This window comes from Alexandromys fortis, unplaced genomic scaffold (assembly GCF_014885135.2).
Source record: "Alexandromys fortis isolate MF-2015 unplaced genomic scaffold, M_Fortis_MF-2015_v1.1 scaffold_234, whole genome shotgun sequence".
Lineage (NCBI taxonomy): Eukaryota > Metazoa > Chordata > Mammalia > Rodentia > Cricetidae > Alexandromys > Alexandromys fortis.
Window position 1 is genome coordinate 869,157 of NW_026068113.1, and position 19,537 is coordinate 888,693.

A 19,537-nucleotide genomic window follows, 5' to 3' on the forward strand; every position below is an offset into this window, starting at 1 on the left:
AGTTGGTTGCTTCAACGCTGCAAACATGACTTTGGGTGATTGCCCAGGTAGCTAGTTGTCTCTGTGATTTGTTGCATGTTTTGGAAGTTGTTTTACTGAACTTCCTAATTACCCAGTTAACATTATTTCCCTTCTCAGATCTTTGATGGGGTTGAAGACTATATAAATGTAGTTATTTTTTTCTCACGACTTGGCCAAGTTATTGTACTTATTGTATATAATTTCATAGTAGGTTTAGAACTCTCTTACTTAAACAAAAGGGGGAGGTGTTGCGGGAGGTCCTTCAGCCCCTCCAACCAATAGCTGCTGTGATACCAGCCCATTTTGGGGCGTGGTCTCTCTCCCTTTAAAAAAGCGGCTATTTCCTCTGCTCGCTCTCTTCACTTCTTGCTCCACTGGAGACTAGACTCCCTTCCTGGTTGTGCAGATGGCTGTTGTCTGGGACGGTGATCTGTAAGTTTCCCCTTTAAATAAATAACACCCTATTAATCATAACTCCAAACTGGTGTGGCCTTGTTCGTGACTTACGCCTTCACAAGGCTGTTCACCTGTGGTTGGAGCTTTTTCTCCATCTATGTTGCATGTTGACACATATCACCTTTGCAGGTCTAATACTTGGAGTTATATTGTTGAATGTTCATGGGAACAGTATTTCTATCCTGTCTCTCAAGGGCAGGTTCCAGTCAATATCTTTTTCAGGATTCAGATTGGATGCTACGGGAAGCAAAAGGAACTTTCTGTATCTGAGGACAAATGAATTCTCTCACATTATGATTTTCTGAACAAGTCTTGCTATTCTTCTGCTTCTATTCTAATTCTCCTGTCCTAATTCTAATTCCCCATCACTTCTTCTCCTCTAGTCTATAAACTCTCTTTCTTACAGAGCCTTGAAGTGATAAAAAAAATTATAAGAGTTACCTCTCATTGGTTAAAAGCACATTCCTAGAGTAAGAAATAATGAGCTGAGCCTTTTACCATGGTAACACAATGATCCAAGGTGACAGGAGTAAGACTGTGACCAGATGAGAGGGCACAGTGCCCAGTGACAAACTTTGAGACATAGGTCTTTTGTTAGCAGACTTGACAAGTGAAGAATCGGCATACTTTCTTAGGGTGTTTTGTGTAGCAACCTTGGTTAGACATCTGTGACTCTGACCTTGTGCAAAGCTGTAAAATTTTAAGCTATTTACAAAAAAGCCTTCAGTTTAGTTTGAACTTGCTTTTAGGTAAAAATGAGCTAATTGCATTCAGTTAGCCTGAGCAAAATGTACAAATCAGGCTTTTAAGTGTCTTCAGTCTTTATGGAACTAATAGATCTAATTATAAAGCATATCCTAGTATATTTTGTATATATCAAAATTAAGCAGATAAATGAAAAGTCATCTTCCTTACCGTTCACGGATATATGTACCCATAAGATTGAGATGTAATCATGAGATTACATGTATGCATCACATAATATTACACACTACAATGCAGATATTGGGAAGAACTATGCTTTGACAAATTTAAGAAAGAGTTTCCAGAGTTGATCATCCTGCAGATTGCCTGGACAGGATTAACTTCCATCAGAGATTCACTCCTCTGGTGGATTGATATCCAAACACTAGTTGCCACCTGCTGTAACTATCATGGCCTTTGACATCTTTCAAATAAATAATCACATAGCAGCCATCCGGGTCCTCAGGCTGTTTGTACACTTTTTTTTTTCTGTGCTTAAGCCTTAGGGATAGAAATTGTGTTATAGATATCTTCTTTAGGCTGGACACCCATGGTCAATTGTTCTCTGTACTTTGGCCAAATGTAGATCCCTTTCTTTGTGGCATCAAAAAGAAGCTTCTTAGGTGAGATGACTTTTTTCCTCATATTCTTTAGTTGTTACCTTTCTGCCCTATTGTGCCAATATATTTTATTTAACTCATGATTCTTAACTTTACAAGTTAGTTTGATTCCTGTTCTTCACTTTTTTTTCTATATGGGATTGTAGATCTTTCTATTATACCATCTTGTTAGAGTGTGTGGATAACCTACCATCTGATGTGTGATTGCCAAAGAAACAGCTGAAAAGTAGTTTCTTAACCAGAGTTATAGTTTCCAGTATCATTGGCATCAAACAGGTATTCGGGTTCTGCTCAATGTAATGTGAGTGGAGGTGGTGTGCAGAGTTTCTTGAGGAAACTAAGAGTTTCATTCTGTGTGGTTTCTCTTCATGTGACCTCTTAATGGGAAAGACTTAAGAGTGAGAGGAAGGTAGGACCATTAAACTGCAACAATAAAGAAGCTAACCTGAAAGTAACTGTGATTTGTAGATGGTCAGGGTAAAGGCCATCACACCCACTGGCATTTCCATGAGTAGAATCCCCATTCCTAGTCTGTGCAAAAACCGAGGCTTTGGAGTTTATCAGCTAACATTATGTTCAATTAGACAAAATGGTGTTTGGTTTCTATCTTTGTTCCCAGCTTTTCTCTGTTTTCAGCAGCATATCATGGTAAGAATTAGGGATTTTTCCGAAGTTAGGGGAAATCTGATCCTTTTTAGTAACTTAGAATGAGAGCTAAAAGAATCTTGGATTATTAGGAATTTGAGGAAGTTGTTGAGTGGCCTAAAAGACCATAACAGAATTAAAGGAATAAAGTAGACAAGACAGAATTTTGAGTAGGTTCCGGAGTGTATTGTGCTGGTTCATTTCCATGTTATTTGGTGAGGAAAGGCTGAGAGGATTCAACACTGATTTAATGTCTAGAAATGAGTTTGGATTTTCTACTTCCTAGAGAGTCTCTATTTTTTGTCTAGTAGAAAAAGCTGCTGGGCTAATTTAGTTGACCTGAGAGAACACTTTATAGGTAGGAAAGAGTGAGACATAGAATTAGGTAAGAGAGAAAAGATCAGGTGTTACTTAACTCACTTAATGTGTTCTTCAATTTTCTTGTCTGTAGAGACTGTGTTACTGTTTTCATTGTATTAACAGTATTATAACAAAGACCTGCAGAACTCAGGATGCTATGTCAAATGCAAACTATTTTATCAACATCTTTTTTTTTTATTTTATTTTAACTGAAGTTCGTGTGTTACTAAGCTTTTTCTCTTCTGGGTTCCTAACATCTAAATGGTATGGAGAATGTAGAGTTCAGTAAACAATGCTTTTTGAAAGATAATTACCCTGTATTTCTTTTCTCTCCCATTATACAGTGAGCATTTTTCCTATAAGTTATTTGCAAAAACATGATTTTTGAGTTACTGCTGTGATCAATATTTAATAAACACATTTAGAGCCTACACATCCTGTTGTGAGCATCTCTTCATTGTCCGTGGGTAATCACTTTTTCTCAAGATGCTGATATTGAGCAATATATTTCTGCAGTTTGCTTAGGGTAATGTATCCAGAGCCTGCAGCACATTCTCTTGATCAGTGACGATGGTGACAAACTGTGGACTTTTGCAGGTGAATTAGATTTCTGGAAAAAGACAAAAGTCACTCTTGCTAAAATTGTTGAATATAAAAAATGATTTGGGTTGATGAAAATGTGGAGAGTCTAATGTTGCCTAGATTTTAAAAGTGATTTTGATTCTAGAAATTAAAAGAAATTAAGTGAACAGAAGAATTATATTGGGACAGTGAGGAGGTTACTACTTAATGACTTTTTTGAGTGTATAATACTTGCAATTTTATCAGCAGAAAAACACTCAATTTTAAAGAACTAATTTCTTGGCTCAATACATGATGCTTTTCTCTGAAAATAGGAACCCTTCATTTGGTTTCCCTCCACCTTACTAAAAACCTTTGAAGTAACTACTAAGAGTAGAATATAGAAAATCTTTGTCTGTGGCATCTTGTACTAGACAGACTTAGGGTACTGTGAAATCAAGACTGCCAAGAAGAAATACTGCATTTGTAGTCTTTGATATTTGATCATACAGTAGCATCAAAGAGTTAGTAAAGCCTTCTTTTCTGAGAGATTAAAAAACTTAATGTATAATGCACATCATAAATTTTAAGTGGGCAAACAAGGTTTTCTTACTGAATATTCAATGTGACCTTCATAAGGCAGTATTTTAATTATATTGCTTTAATACATTATAATTACAAACAAGTTTTGTATTTTAAATTTATTTTTAATATTTATTTTTTGAGAATTTCACAAGTCCTCTATTTATATCATTTCTACCCCCTTCTTTTCCTCCTTTCAGCTTCTCTCAAGTCTTCCCTATTCCCTCTCAACTTCATGACTGCTTTTTAAAATTATTGTCGTCACACACACACATATGTAAACATACACTTCTGAGTCTGTTTATACACACACACATACACACACACACACACACACACACACACACACACACACACACACACCTAGGGATAACCAGTTGGGATTGGATAAGCTATCATGGAGTGCATAGAGTATGGACTGCATCAAGTACTGAGAGAATGTGTACAATTTACATGGGAATTACCTTGTCAAGGACCTCAGTGCCCCAGAGCCATGAATGTGGTATATGTAGTCTTTTCCAGGCAAGGTTGTAGCATGGCATGTAGGCATGGCAAATCCTTTCTCTGGTATGTATGTTGATAGTGCATGCATAAAATGTCCATTGTATTTTCTCCCTTATGAGTGAAGTTTTTGGCCTGAGGAATGCTCTTCTATAGAGACTGCTCCTATCAAGATTTGCTAAACCTGATTACTTGTTCAGCTGCATATAATAACCCTGCTTTCTTGTTTATCTATGTGGAATGATCTTGTTTCTCTGTTCAACTGTAAATAATAAGCATATGGAGCTTCTAGGGTACTCTCCTCCAGACCCCATGACCTCAGCTTCTCCGTATGTGACTTTGTGTGTCTACATTCTTTTCATCCCCTCATTACCTCTAGTGAATATACCGAGATCCCAGCCAAACAAGGAGACAGCGAGGGAGCTCAATACTGCAGAAGACAGAAAGACTGATCTGTCCTCTTACAGAAGCCCTCAATTGCCAGTAGCTCTTCATCTAGGGGATGACCTTGTTGGGATTTCAAGTGGTGTTGTCATTGTGCAGGGTTTGTTTAGACGACCATATTCTTAACATTTCATGGGTGCAGTTCCCTGTCATATGTAGTGGACACTGTATTGAAGTAGATATCATGGTCCTCTGGCTCCTAGAAATTTTCGATCCCCTCTTTCATGGTGCTTCCTGATCCTTAGTGTAGGGGTTGTGCTGTAGATGTATAAACTGGGGATGGGTGCCCCACACTCAGCTGTTCTGTATTTTGACCAGTTGTGGATTTCTTTGATGATCTCCTCATACTACAGAAAGAAGCATCTTTGGTGAAGGTTGAGAGCTACACATATGTGTAGATATAAAGATAGTTCCTTAGAATGCCGTTGGGAATATATTGGCCTAGGAATATACTAGGAATATAGTAGCCAGTACCTGTGCTGGCTAGTTTTATGTAATATTGACACAAGACTTAGTCATCTAAAGGGAGGGAATCTCAACAGAGAAAAGGCCTCCAGAAGATCAGATTTTAAGCAGACAAGCCTAATTTTCTTAATTAGTGATTGATGGCCAGAGCTCAGCCAATTTTTGGATAGTGCCATTCCTGAGCTTGCGTTTCTGTCTTCTGTGACAAATCAGGCTGAACAAGCCAGAAGCAGCAATCCAGTAAGCAGTACAATTCCATGTACAATTCATCAGCTTCTGACTGTTGGTTCCTGTCCTATTTGAGTAACACTCCTGATTTCTTTTGATAATGAACAATGTTGGGGAAACATGTTTGAGTAACTGTCCTGATTTCTTTTCATGATGAACAGTGATGGTGAAAATAAGCCAAATAAACCCTTCCCTCCCCAGGTTACTTTGCTCAAAGTATTTCATCACAGTGATAGTAACCCTAAAACAGTGGCAGTAGTAGGTTTTTCTCTAGGGTATGTTACCTCATCAGGAACAGTAGTTGGGTAGGTTTACAGTATTAGGAACAAACTTCTGCTATTGAGAGGATGTTAAGTCCAATAATGTTAGCTTTGAGACGTTAGTATCACTATATTCTAAGTGAGCTAGGTTATCTCTAATTTTCAGATTAAGTAGCCCGTGTCTAAAATGGTTTGAGATATCCCTTAGGTCTCTCTAAGAGTGATCGATAAGAAATTAAGCACTGGCCATCCTAAGGTACCAAGAGAAGCATACTGTTTTGAAATGTCACCGATTTTTATGTAAGTGGCTTCAACAAGTCCAAAATTGAACCATATTTAGAAAATAAATAAACTAGTTGATAGCATTGATTATTTGATTGGCAGCTTTATCTAAATTCAAGTTCTTAGTCTTGATAACTAGAAGAGAGGATTCATTTAGTCTTTTCCATTGTTTGATTTACTTGAGAGCCAACAGTCTTGTTGATGTTGAAAATTCACTGACTTCTCCCTGCCTAAGATGGAGACATTTTTCTTCTATCACAAGGTAAGACTAGTTTACTTTTCCACTAAAAATTTCGTGGACAAATTTAGAGAAGAATATTGCTTACAATGACATCTGCTTGGCATCCTTTGTGACTGAAGTGTAAACAAAATTCCTCCCTGGCACTAGCCCGTGTTTCAGTTTGTGAGACTGCTAGTTAATCCGTCAAATTATGAGTCAGGGTGTCTTTTAGTCTACCTCCAAATCTTTTTAGTTGCCATTTACTTTTTATTCTGCAAACACACTCACAGCCCAATCATTTTGTGGGCATGTAACACATTTTGAAATAGTGGAAATGGAATAGCTATAATGTTCCTTACGATAGACCACTATTTTCTTCCAGGAACCGGTAGGTTTTCTTGTTGAGAGAGAAATTTAAGTGCAGTGGAAACGTCTATGCCCTCTGCTTTGTAAATCCGGTGCAGCTGTGTTTCATTCACAAAGCATGCTGTTTAGAGAATAGCATGAGAAAATTTTCTTCACCTTGCGTGATTGTTTTGTAAACACCTCTTCTCTAAAGGGGGCTGCGACTATATCCACAATGCTTGCTTAAAGTATGCATTGGAAGCAGATATACCAAGATTCTGGTATGAGATAAGTGTTAGTGGCTACAAGATTGTTAAAGATAGTTATAATGTGTTTTGAAATGTGACTTTCATACAAAAATTATTTATCATTATAAAAATAGATATTAACTCAAACATCCAAAAGCTAGATAAGAGTTAACTTTTCCACATTATTGTTACAGGACTGATCATCTGACAGATGTGTGTATTTATGTTCATAATATGAAAATTTACATTTAAATATATTTACAATATATATGTTTATCATACTTTTAAACTAGCATATTTCTCCTTTCAGTCTATGCAGTTTTAATGAGCATCAATTTGGATGTCTGTATAATAGAGAGATCTTGTTTGTTGAAGCCCTCATGGGCTATTGTTTGTGTGAATTTCTGCTACTTTGGCTTGCAGGCAGTGCTACCACAGAGCTGAGAATGCAGGTGTCTCCGTGCTCTGATTATTTTTCTGTTGTCTTTATTTCCTTCTTTCAAATGGCTGATGACATCATAAAGTGTATTTCTTATTCTCGAACTGTCTCAGTAGCTGCCTCCAGGTGCTGGCCAGATGCATTTGCTGTTTTCTGCCTACAAGGTGTTTCACCTTAATCACAGCTGGGTCACCCACTGCCTGTAATTTAGGAGCTTGACTCAAGGCACAACCCCATTCAGGTGGTTCTATTCTGACTATTTGCTATGTGTTGAATTGGGACACCCTAACAACCCTCACCCAAACAAAAAGAGAAAAATGTTCAAGTACTGATTTCGCTTCATTTGGGAACAGGGTCTTCCTAGATGCTGGAGTAAATAATAGCTTATTAATACTGTCTGTAACCCAGTGACTTATGTCCTTACAAGATGAGAGAGATTTGGACAAAGAGACAGACAAAAGACAGCAATGGGAAGATAGAGGGAGGAACTGGAGATTGCCTATCTCTGAAGCTCCCAGAATATGCACAGTTGCTACAGTTTTAGAACTCTAGCCTCTGAAACTGTAAAAAAAAAATTATCTTTCTGTTGTTTTAATCTATTTGATTTGTCGTACTTTTTTATAGAATGCCTAGGATAGTAACAGTAATATCTTTGTTTCTGCGGAGGTTGATTCTATGTCTCTCATAAGACAAAATCTGAGGATACTCAAATCTCGTCTGTAAAATGGTATTGTATTTTTACAGAACCCACCATATCCTTTTGTTTATTTCATATCTTAACTTCTTGTAGTAAATCATGAGATGTAGCTGATCTATCTTTATAGTATTTGTCTATTACCTTATTTCATGGTTTGCACAGCAGCTTATGAATATTTGTGTTCATTTGTAGATTTTTCTCTCTTTGAATTTGTGTTTAGTCCTTGGCTCCCCCATTTAATAAATGTTTATTTTATTTTTCACCCCCTCGAACTTGAGCTTTTGCGGAAAAGGAGCTTTGTCTGTCATCCTCCACTGTGCCTGCAAAACATGTTTGTAGTAAATGAGTTCCCAGTGAGAAAAGAGGTGTCAAACAGTGTGCTTTGTGTTCCCTTGGCATCCCACTGCACCCTGTGTCTTGAACTGATCAGGGGCTCGATAGCTGGCAGGCCTGCCTTTGGACCGAGAGCACCATTGATTTTAAAGTAGTTTCCCTGGGTACCTGAAAGGTGAATTCTAAAAACTCTTATCTATGGCAAGGCACTCTTTAAGCTAATATCTCACACCAAGAAACCAGAGGTGGCAAGAATAGAGATTAAATTATGTCCTAATAAGGTAATTGAGAGATGTTCAATCTTTCCTTAATGGACCTATCATGTAGAAAAGCAGAAGACCATCTGGTTGCAGAGACTTGTGCCTTTGCTGTGGGACTTGATTTTTATTTTATTATGGTAGGATATATATTATTTGGGTGTTTTTTCCTGATAATATTATCTTCACAAAATTCTTTAATTTCCATGCAAGGCACCTGTTAAAAGTGTTCTTTCTCATAAAGTTGAATTACTATCTATATACACAGCAATAGAAGTAGACTATAGGCGGGTCTCTCATACTGTGAAAGAAACGTTCTAAGATTGAAAGAGAGAGAGAGTTCTGACTAGTTCTTTAAGTGTTGTTTTTTATCCTTGAAGCTATACTCTCTAGCAAGAGGGAAATTGTGAGAAGGTGAGAGAACCATCTCTTTACCTCACCAAGAGTTCAGATGCTTTGGTATTAATACAAAGAGGCTGCCTGAAAGGCAAAGGATTTTTTCCCCTTTAAAATGCCTCTCCGATGGACAAGCTACCACAGTTCAATTAGGCATAACATTCTTTTGTACCCAGGCTGTTCCCAGTGTCCTATCCAACTCTTCCTTGTGCAGTATTCTTTCTGATGCTTGCCAAGTGTGGACAGTGTGAAGAGAAATTTTGTTGTGGATTGAGGTGAAGTTTCCAGAATATGTTTGAAATAAACCACTGAGCTAGATTAGTAGAAACTGCCATTTCCACACTCTCTGCAGCATGTGTTGTTACTTTAATACAATGCATAGAAAATTTTATTAGTTTAATAAAAATCTTACTTATTAAGCCATTAAGTTTCATGTGCTTAAGTAGGTGTTATTTTCTTAATAACTGGCTCATCGCATAAACCCTGTGTTTTCCAGATATTTAGATGGGTGTTCTGGCTAGTTTCATATTAACTTGACATAAGGTATGCTCTTCTGGGAAGAGGAAATACCAACTGATAAAATCTTCACAGTAGGGAAGCCAATGGTGTATTTTTTGATTGATGATTTGTGTGGAAAAGCCAAGCCTACTGTGGGCTGTGTGACCCCTGACTTGATGATTCTGAATGCTATAATAAAGTATACTGAAAAAGCCATGAAGAACAAGTCAATAATGAGGACTGTAAAGGGAAGTTTCTGTCCCACCTGGTCACACAACCATTCAGTCCCAAAGAAACACAGAGGGGCTTATATTAATTATAAACTGTTTGGACTCTTAGCTCAGGCTTATAACTAGCTACTTCTTACAGCTTAAATTAACCCATAATTGTTGTCTATGTTTAGCCATGTGACTTGGTACCTTTTCTCAGTGAGGCATTCTCATCTTGTTTCCTCTCTGTATGGCAGGTGAATGATTCTCTCTGCCTTCCCAGAATTCTTTTAGTCTGGCTGCCCCACCTATACTTCCTGCCTGGCTACTGGCCAATTAATGTTTTGTTAAACTAATACAGGTGACAAATCTTTACAGTGTACAAACCCATGAACCCACAGCAGTTCCCCTTTTTTTCTTTTCAAAGCAAGACCCTGAGGCTATTCTCCTTTATTTATTTTTTATGATTATTATCCATAACAACTATAACCAACACATTAAACAAAGACAAACATCCATAATCCATTTTTTGGGGAAAGTGGACATAGTTTTCCAGGCCAATTCCTGCTGATCAGGGGAATTGGTAATCATATGGGAACACAAAGAAAATTTAGGATTATGGTCAAGCACTACCTGGAGTATTCTTTGAAACTGGATCATTTTAGCCAGCAGCCTCGAGGCTGTTCTGGATGTAGAACTCAGGGGAAACTGCAACCGAGGTGGTCTGAAATGTTGGATCACCTGGGCCATCCATTCCTATTGAAGATTTCTCAGGGGGTCTTCCTTTTTCAAACCTGATTTTGTCTTAACCCAGAATGAATTCATAGTCTCTAACTTCCTGTGGAAACAAAAACCTCTTCTCTAAACTAACATATATTTTGACTTAAATTTTGAAATCAAGCTATTTTCAAAATATATAATCAAATATCTTTTAGCAGCTGTTGCTCCTTCCTCAGAAATTAAACAAGTAAAGACAGCACAATAATATACAGTATCCAGACTCTCTGTGTATTTTCCATCTTTATGTGGCTTGTTTTTCTTACTCTATTTCTTTTATTTTTATTTGCTAAAGTTTTGATTTTTTTTGATACAGGGTTTCTTTGTATATCTTTGACTGTCCTGGAACTTACTCTGTAGAACAGGATGGCCTTAAACTCACAGAGATCCATCTGCTTCCATCTCCCAAGTACTGGGATTAAAAGTGTACACCTCCAGGCCCGGCTACTCTGATGTGGTGGTCCCCTCTATATGCTGTGAATACCATTGGTGAATAAAGAAACTTCCTTGGATGTTTATAGGGCAGAACTTAGGTAGGCAGAAAAAACTAAATTAAATTCTGGGAGAAAGGAGGCAGAGTGAAGGAGAAGTCAGGGAGCTGCCAGAGACAGACACTGGTTGGAATCTTCCCGGTAAGCCACAGCCACATGGCNAGAGAGAAGCCATGGTGCTGCTGGAGACAGATGTGCTAGAACTTTGCTGGTAGGTCACAACATTGTGGTGATGCACAGATTAATATAGATGGGTTAAATTAATATGTAAGAATTAGCCAAAAAGAAGTTAGCGCTAATGGGCCAAGCAGTGATTTAATTACTAAAGTTTCTGTGTGATTATTTCGGGGCTAAACGGCCAGGAACCAACAAATGGCCTGCTGCTACACTACTCTATTTCTTTTTTAACGGACTTTCTCTATCCTTTCTCTTTTCTTTCCCAGCTTATGTATATTTTAAACACACTGTAAACTATTTAGAGTGTTTTTTTTTGGGGGGGGGGTCTAAATCTGTCTTTGCTGTATATCTCTTTTTCTGAGCATACAAGTTTTAAATCTGCATGGCTAGGATTGAAGCTGCAGCTTTTGTGCCTGACTCAACCCCATTCCTTAGCTTTCTGAGAGTCTAGCTTTATGGTGGAAATATTGGCAGAAGCCATGTGTATTGATACATCTCTGTGGTGTTCTAGGTCCATGCTATCACTAAGAAGTATGACATAGGCTGCTCATGAACACCATTTAAGAGTTTGGTGGCAGAGCCTCTTAGAAGAGCTGGGAGGCTTTTGCAGCTAAGGCTGAGTCAAGAAGCCTCTCTTAAAGGAGTTGTGCCTCTGCTTGTTGACAACAAATAGAGCCTACCAGAGAAAAGATGGTTACCAAGAAGCTGTGCTTATGTCTGTTTTTGTCTGTCTAGAATGCTCTTTTTTTTAAAAAAAAGTTTTCTTAGGCTTTATGCGGAAATTCTTGCCAAACATTTGGGCATGATTTGTAAATGGAAGTTTCTGTCCTGCCTTGTCCTGTGGCTATTGAATTCCAAAGAAACACACAGCGGCTTATATTAATTATAACCTTTTGTCCTCTTAGCTCAGGCTTATTACTAACTACCTTTTACAACTTAAATTAACCCATAAAAGTTGTCTATGTTTAGCCACATGGCTTGGTACCTTTTCTCAGTGAGGCAGCCCCATCTTGCTTCCTTTGCATTTAACGGGTGACTGACTCTCTCTGCCTTTTCTTCTCAAAATTCTCTTAGTCTGGTTGCCCCCCCCCCCACTTCCTTCCTGGCTGCTGGCCAATCAGCCTTTTATTAACCAACATGTGTGACAAGTCTTTACAGTGTACAAAAGCATTACCCCACAGTGCAGGACTTCTTCCATGACCTCTACATCAGTTTGAACTATGAGGTTGCTGCCTTGAGGTTCTTTCCTGACTTCCTAGATGATGGGCTACAAGCTCTAAGATGAAATAAACCCTTTACTCCCCAACTCGTTTATCATCATGGTGTTCTATCACATCTGTAGAAACTCTAACTGAGGTAATAGGTAAAGTCTGTAGATATTCTATTCTTGGGACTTTTGATGCTCTTGAGTGTTTTAATAACAGGATTTGACTTTGCACTAATACAGTGCCATGTTGCCAACTAGTGATACATATAAACAGAGTGGTATCATAGGGCAAAGAAAGATGCAGAAATGCACCATAAAACCAACTGGGTACTCTATAATAAAACTCTGCATCTTCAGTCCCATGGTCCTATCAGGCAAGTCAAATGAAACTAAATACAGAACATATTCATATGAGCCTTTTCTACAGGGAAGTTCAAGCTTCACTTTAAAAATGTGTATTAGATTTTGTTCCCTTATTTATGAAAAGCAATTCAATATCTTTTTTTTCTTTCTTGGAGTAAGATAGATATCCTTACCATGTGACTTTTCTCCTCCCCACCATACACACCAGGCTTCTTTCTGCTTCTATAAGCAAAAGCTCATATTTGTTTTATGCCTCTTATCTTTGCTTTTCTTTCTGCACACCATTGAACTTTGATGACTGAGTGAACTGGTTGTAACTAGAACTATCTAGGGATGATGGAGGGGTGTGATCCTCCATCACAATTTCACTTAAAATATTTAAGAGTTGTCATTTGCTAAGTGGATATCTCAGCCTATCTACAGAGAATTTTTTCAGGAGCAAAGATCTTGATCAAGGGCGTTTTGGTGAATTGTTGTCATTTTGAATGAAATTTTGAAAATCATTTTACTCCTAAACATGGCAGTGTTGAAGTAGTTCCTTGTGGTGATTGTTCCATTTCAACACCTGCACTGGATTAAGAAGCTGCAACATTTACAAATCTGATAGCTGCGTGAGAGTCTTAAGGATACCCAAGGAGTCAAATGCAGAGGGATCACACTGCATGAGTGCAGCTAAGGTCGTTTCCATCCAACTGCTAATTCAGAGTTCCAAGTGCAGTGTTTGACAGGAATAGCAGCAACAAGCTGTGGCGGAGGAAACAATGAGTGGTTTCATCACTTAGCTGGGTGTGTTAAATTGCTATGACACTGAGTATTGATCAGAAATAGCTGTTCATAATGATGACTACCCAAGGCTCTGTAGTTTCTGGCCAGTTGCTAGAGAGGTAGCTTTATATCGAGTCAGATCTGCTTATTAATTCTTTACCATGATGTTGGGGACTGGAAAGGGCTTTTTTCTTTCTGATCCTGAAAAATACTTGTGTTCAGTGGTTCAGAAAATTTGTTTAGAGCAGACAATTTTATGACAAACCCACCCAAAGTAGTTTTTTTATATTGAAAATAATCCAAACTTATATTTTGAGGCATAAAAATATATGATATATTATTCATTGTAAAACAAAACTAAACCTTTATGTTTTATGCTTAGTCCTGGTGTGCAGTAATGCACAGGGATATTTATTTTCTAAGGCAATTATTCTTTTTTATTTTTATTTGTGTGTGTGTGTCTGTTTTATACTCTTCTTAGTGTGGATACTTGTGCATATTTGTGGTATTTTTTGAAAGCCACAGGTCAATGTGAGGTATTTTTTTCTTCAGTCATGCTCTTTTTATTTTTTTTATTAATTTTACATATCAATCATGGTTTCCCCCTCTCTCCTCCTCCCAGTGTTCATCTCTACCCTCCTTATCCAGAAAGGGTAAAGTGTCCCATGCAGAGTCAATGAAGTCAGGCACAAAAAGTTGAGGAAAGACCAAGTCCCTCCTCCCTGCATCAAGGCTGAACAAGGCATCTCACAGTAGCAGTTGGGCTCTAAAAAGCCAGCTTATGCATCAGGGATAGATTCTGGTCCTACTGTCAGGGGTCCCACAAACAGACCAAGCCACACAACGATCACCTACGTGAAGAGGCCTAGTTCAGTTCCATGCAGGCCCACTTTTATTACTTGAGACAGATTCCCTCACTGAAGCTGGAACTCACAGATTTAGAGGATGACTGGTCATTGAGCCTTGGAGTTCTGTTTGTCTTTGCCTTCCATTCGACTCCAGTGGCCTTCCCAGGAGCATGCCACCACATCTGACTGACTTCTCTACGTGGGTTATTGGAATCAGTACTCAGGTCCTCTTGGTTGTAAGGCAGTTACTTTGTATACTGAATCATATTCCAGTACAAAGCAATTGCTCTTTTAAAAGCTATGGTATTAGTGCATTCTTTCTGAAAATCTAATGTTATGTGAAATGTAATGGTGAGAACATTTAGTTATCACTGAGATAGGCAAGAAGTAGAGTAGTGTCTCTCCCTACCCCCAGTTCCCTGCAGGGTTCCCAAGTGCTTCCGTGAATAATGGGACTATAGGAGATCGTCTATAAATACCTCTGTCCCAGAGCAGTGGTTAGTGAGGACGCTGAAGTTGAGTATTACCAAAATTAGCTTCAAACCAGCCATCTATTAAATGAAAACCTGGGTAGTTAATTAAGGCTGCATTACCAAGAGCATGTTGTGGTCACAGGTCAGAGTGGGAAATAAAACTGTATTTTTCCAAAAATGATGGAGGAAGGTCATTGCTTAATTATAATAAACCAACTGCTTGGCCTCATAGCTTAGAACATAGATGGGAGGAGTAAACAGAATAGAATTCTGGGTGGAAGAGGAAGTGAGGTCAGACTCTGCTCTGCTTCCGGAGAGACGCCATGCTCAACTCTCCCAGGATGGACAGAGGCTAGAATCTTCCTGGTAAGCGCACCTTGGGGTGCTCACACACATCATTAGAAATGGGCTAGTCCAGGTGCGAGAATTAGCCTGTAAGGGCTAGAGTTCATGGGCCAAGCAGTTCTTAAATGAATACAGTTTGTGTGTTGTTATTTTGGGCGTGAGCTAGCCAAGCGGCTGGGGTGTTGGGGACGCAGCCCCGCCGCTCTTATTTCAACACAAAAAGCCAAGAAATCTGTGAACTAAGGCTTAGTTAGTATCTGTGCTGTTCCCTTCATTGCCATGAACAAGATTTGAAGAGGCTTTGTGTTGACAGACTGGCAGGCTCCCCTTCAGCTGTTACTAGCAAGCTCAACACCTGCTCTTAGTACAGCTCACAGTGGTGGCTGCAGGGTTAGCAAGAACCCTACCTTGAGCTCTCAGAGAAAGGAAGGGGATTTTGAGCTGTGAAGCTTCCTCTCTCTGGGCCTGCTGTTCTTCAGTTGCTCAGAGCTCCCCAATGATGTAATTGCCTAGACAGGAGGAAACCAGTGGTTTTGAAATTCTGTGTGCCATCTCTGACTTTGAACAGATCAGTTACATTTTCATTTTGCATTTCACCATTTGATTTAAACCTCCATTAAAAACATTCTATTGTTGAAAAGTACAGTTTTGAAAACTGTTTAACATATCAATCGGTGTGCTAAGATTGGAAGTATTTTGCTATTGGCTCAGGTACTCATTTGTGTTATCTCAGAGTTGATAAGGTTTAAACAGAAATATTTTTCTTTAGGAGAAATCAAGGGCAAGTTTTATGAATTAACCTTTTGAGTTTACTGTGATCATTTTGTCACAAGTGGACAGATATAAAAAGTTGGGTCTCCTTTTGCTTCTTTTAAAAATATTTTTATTGTGAAGTCATTGCTTTTTACAAATTGTACAGAGGATGAGAAATATTGTTGTGCATAAAGACAAAAGTAATTCTTCCACATTCCCAAAGGCAGCAAAACTGCATTAAAGAACATTTCCTTCTAGCTTTTGTTTCATGCATATATGTGTATGCTTGCATATTTGCCGGCATGGTGTAGATAAAGTTTTATTTTCTTCTCCTTTTGTTTTATGCTGTATGTCTTTTCCCTTCATTAAATCCATTGTGTGGATAGTGCCATAATTTATTTTATGACTATGCCACTTTTGAATAGAGGGGTTGTCTTAAAATTTGTCCTCTTATGAACAATGCAAGATACATCCTTGCAACTGAAAATGCAGTAGCATTTGCTGTGGGACGGAATGTGTATCTTTAAAGCTTTTCTTACATTGCTCGACATTGTGGTGGTATGCGCATCATTCACAGAACAGGGTCACCACTCCTGTCCCCATTTAGCTGTAGGCATTGTCACAACTTCTTAATTTTTTTTGGCAGTTTGATTCATCCATTTGAGACAAATTTCAAGCATCTACTATTTCCTGCATTAGGGAAATCATAGAAGAAATTTGGCTTGCCTCTCTGCTCTCCCTGCTTTTGTTGTCCTTTGTGTTCTATAAGATTAAACACTGGAAGAGGAGCAATACTTCTTCCGTGACCTATTTTTTTTTTGTGGATCTACAAAGAAAAAATACACCCCAAAATTTTTTAAAATACTAAGTGTTTTTGAATATTCAGAGTATATACTTTACACACCAATATATAATTTAATGCTGTTTCTTGACCTTGACATTAATGACAAACACTCTGTGTTCTAGGTGTTCAACCTGTTTCTGAACATGCCCCATGGGAGGCAGAGAGTCAGACAGAGATCTGGTGGGATTCAGAGGATGCACGGGAGAGTCAGATTGCTAGGTGCAAAGCATATGTCTATGTTGAGCAGCTCTGTGACCTTGGGAAACTTAAACCTTTAGCTTTGGGTGGCTCCCATTCTAGCTTTGAGGATTAACAAAGGCTCAGCAAGTTTGAGATGTTGCTATTATCCATACCTTTTATGCATTTGTATTTCAGGATTAATCTTAAAAATTGAGCCAGATGAACTATATAGTAGGCTTACTTTGTTTTTCAAGTTTGCTGCCATTACATCCAGCAAGCTCTTCTGTCAGATTTCCCAGGAGATCTGTTTTGTGTAATCCTCATTTATATTTGCTGGGGTTTTCATCCAGCAGACTCCTTCCCTTTAGACAGACATGTACACTCAAACTCACACAGCCCTTGCTCCACTGAACAGTACTTGTTTGGTGTTCACTGGTGACCTTTGTTGATGTAATAACAACAGTACCCTCTGTCATGTTCATATGAGTTTTCTGAGACGGTATTTTCTGAGGACAGGTAGTCCTCGAGGGATCATAATATTTTGTATATTTCATCAAAATTAGCACCTTTTGCTTTCTTCCGTAGTTGAGCACATTTCTCAAATGTCCATTGTTGTTCTGGTTTAATGAATCTTGGACATATTTGAAGAAATCTCCCAATAGAATGCCCACAATGAATTTTCTACATGTCCCTATGAGTCCCCTTCTTCTGTGCTCATACAGAGCACACATTAGAGAAATATTCTTGGAAGTGTCTCGATATAGTTGGCTCAGAGACTGTTTTGGCTTCATTGTTGGCATCATCTAGCAAGTTAGAAAAAAATACTGTTAAATTGGGAATGGTGTGTATATCCATAATCCTAGCACCCAGGGTGCCAAAGGCTTGACAATTCCGTATTTTGATTAGTTATAGTTTTCTGTAAAGGTCTCTTTCTGTTGCAAACAGAGTTTCCCTGATAAGGAGGCAAGGACTATACTTTTCTATATGTATAGGGGCAAATATTTAGAATATTGTTAGTGTTTTTTTGTTGTTTTAGTAAAGTAGTAGATACAGGCTCATCTCCAAGATCCATGACTTCACTAACCTTGGGTAAGCTGGCTAAGTTTTCAGTGTGAGGAATAATTTCTTGATGTGGGACTCCCCTCCGTATGCTATCAATATGTTTTATTACCATTGGTTAATAAAGAAGCTGCTTCAGCCTTTATCAGGGCAGAATATAGCCAGGCTAGAAGAGAGAGAGAGAGAGAGAGAGAGAGAGAGAGAGAGAGAGAGAGAGAGAGAGAGAGGCAGAGTTAGGGAGATGCCATGTAACTGCCAAAGGAGAAAGATGCCAGAAGACCTTATGGATAGGCCACAGCCTCGTGGTGATACAGAGTAATAGAAACGGGTTAATTTAACTGTAGAAGGAGCTGTGGGCAGGCCTGCTTTTCATCCCACCTGGCTCCCGCACAGCTAGCTTTACACCTGAAATAACAACACGCAAATTGTATTCTTTTAAACACTGCCTGACCCATTAGCTCTAGCCTCTTACTGTCTAACTCTCACATCTTGCTTAACCCATTTCTAATAATCTGTGTAGCACCATGAGGTGGTGTCTTACCAGGAAAGTTTCAGCATGTCTGACCTGGCGGCTGGCTACATCGCATCTGACCCAGAGAGGAGAGGCATGGTGATTGTCTCACTTCTCTCTTCCTCCCAGCATTCTGTTCTGTCTACTCCACCCACCTATGTTCTAGCATATCAGGCCAATCAGTTTTCTTTATTAATCAACCAATGAAACAACAGATAGATAAAGACCCTTCTACATTATTTAACATATAAGAGTTAGCCAGCTATTGGCTATTGGCCTAAGCTATTGGCTAAGCAGTGTTGTAAGTAATATAGTTTCCGTGTTATTATTCAGGTCTGGGCAGCCGGGAAGCAAACAAGCAGTCTTCTCCTACAGTTTCCCTCTTATTGAGTGGGTGTTAAAGAGTTGTTGGTTACTGACAAAGTTTGTGTGCCATTTGCACTTTCTTAGGATTACTGAGCCATGCTAGTCATTGTTGTGCTTCATAGGTATCATAGATCGGCAGAGAAAACGTACTCAGTCTGTCATATCTGTACATAGTTACGATTTACAATGTGATATCTTGTTGCATGTATACATGTATAATTATCAGGCTATAGGGGTAGTTAGCTTATCCTTTAACTCTAATGTGTGACTTCATGTTTGGAACAGAGCCCTCTCTTCAAGCTATTTGGAAGTATGAACTAAATTATCATCAGCAGTAGCACCCTGGTATTAATGAATACCTGTATATTATCTCCTGATTCTAGCCCTTTACCTGCTTAAGTCTTTTGAGATTACTATTCCACTTTATGCATCTACAACATCTTTTTATTTCGAATATATANCACTCTTTTTGTGTTGCTGTTCCTAACATCTGAACAGATGGTAGATTGTTACCAAGTTGTCTCCGAGTTCACCTTTCCATTTTCTGAGTCAAAAAAGCTTTCATAT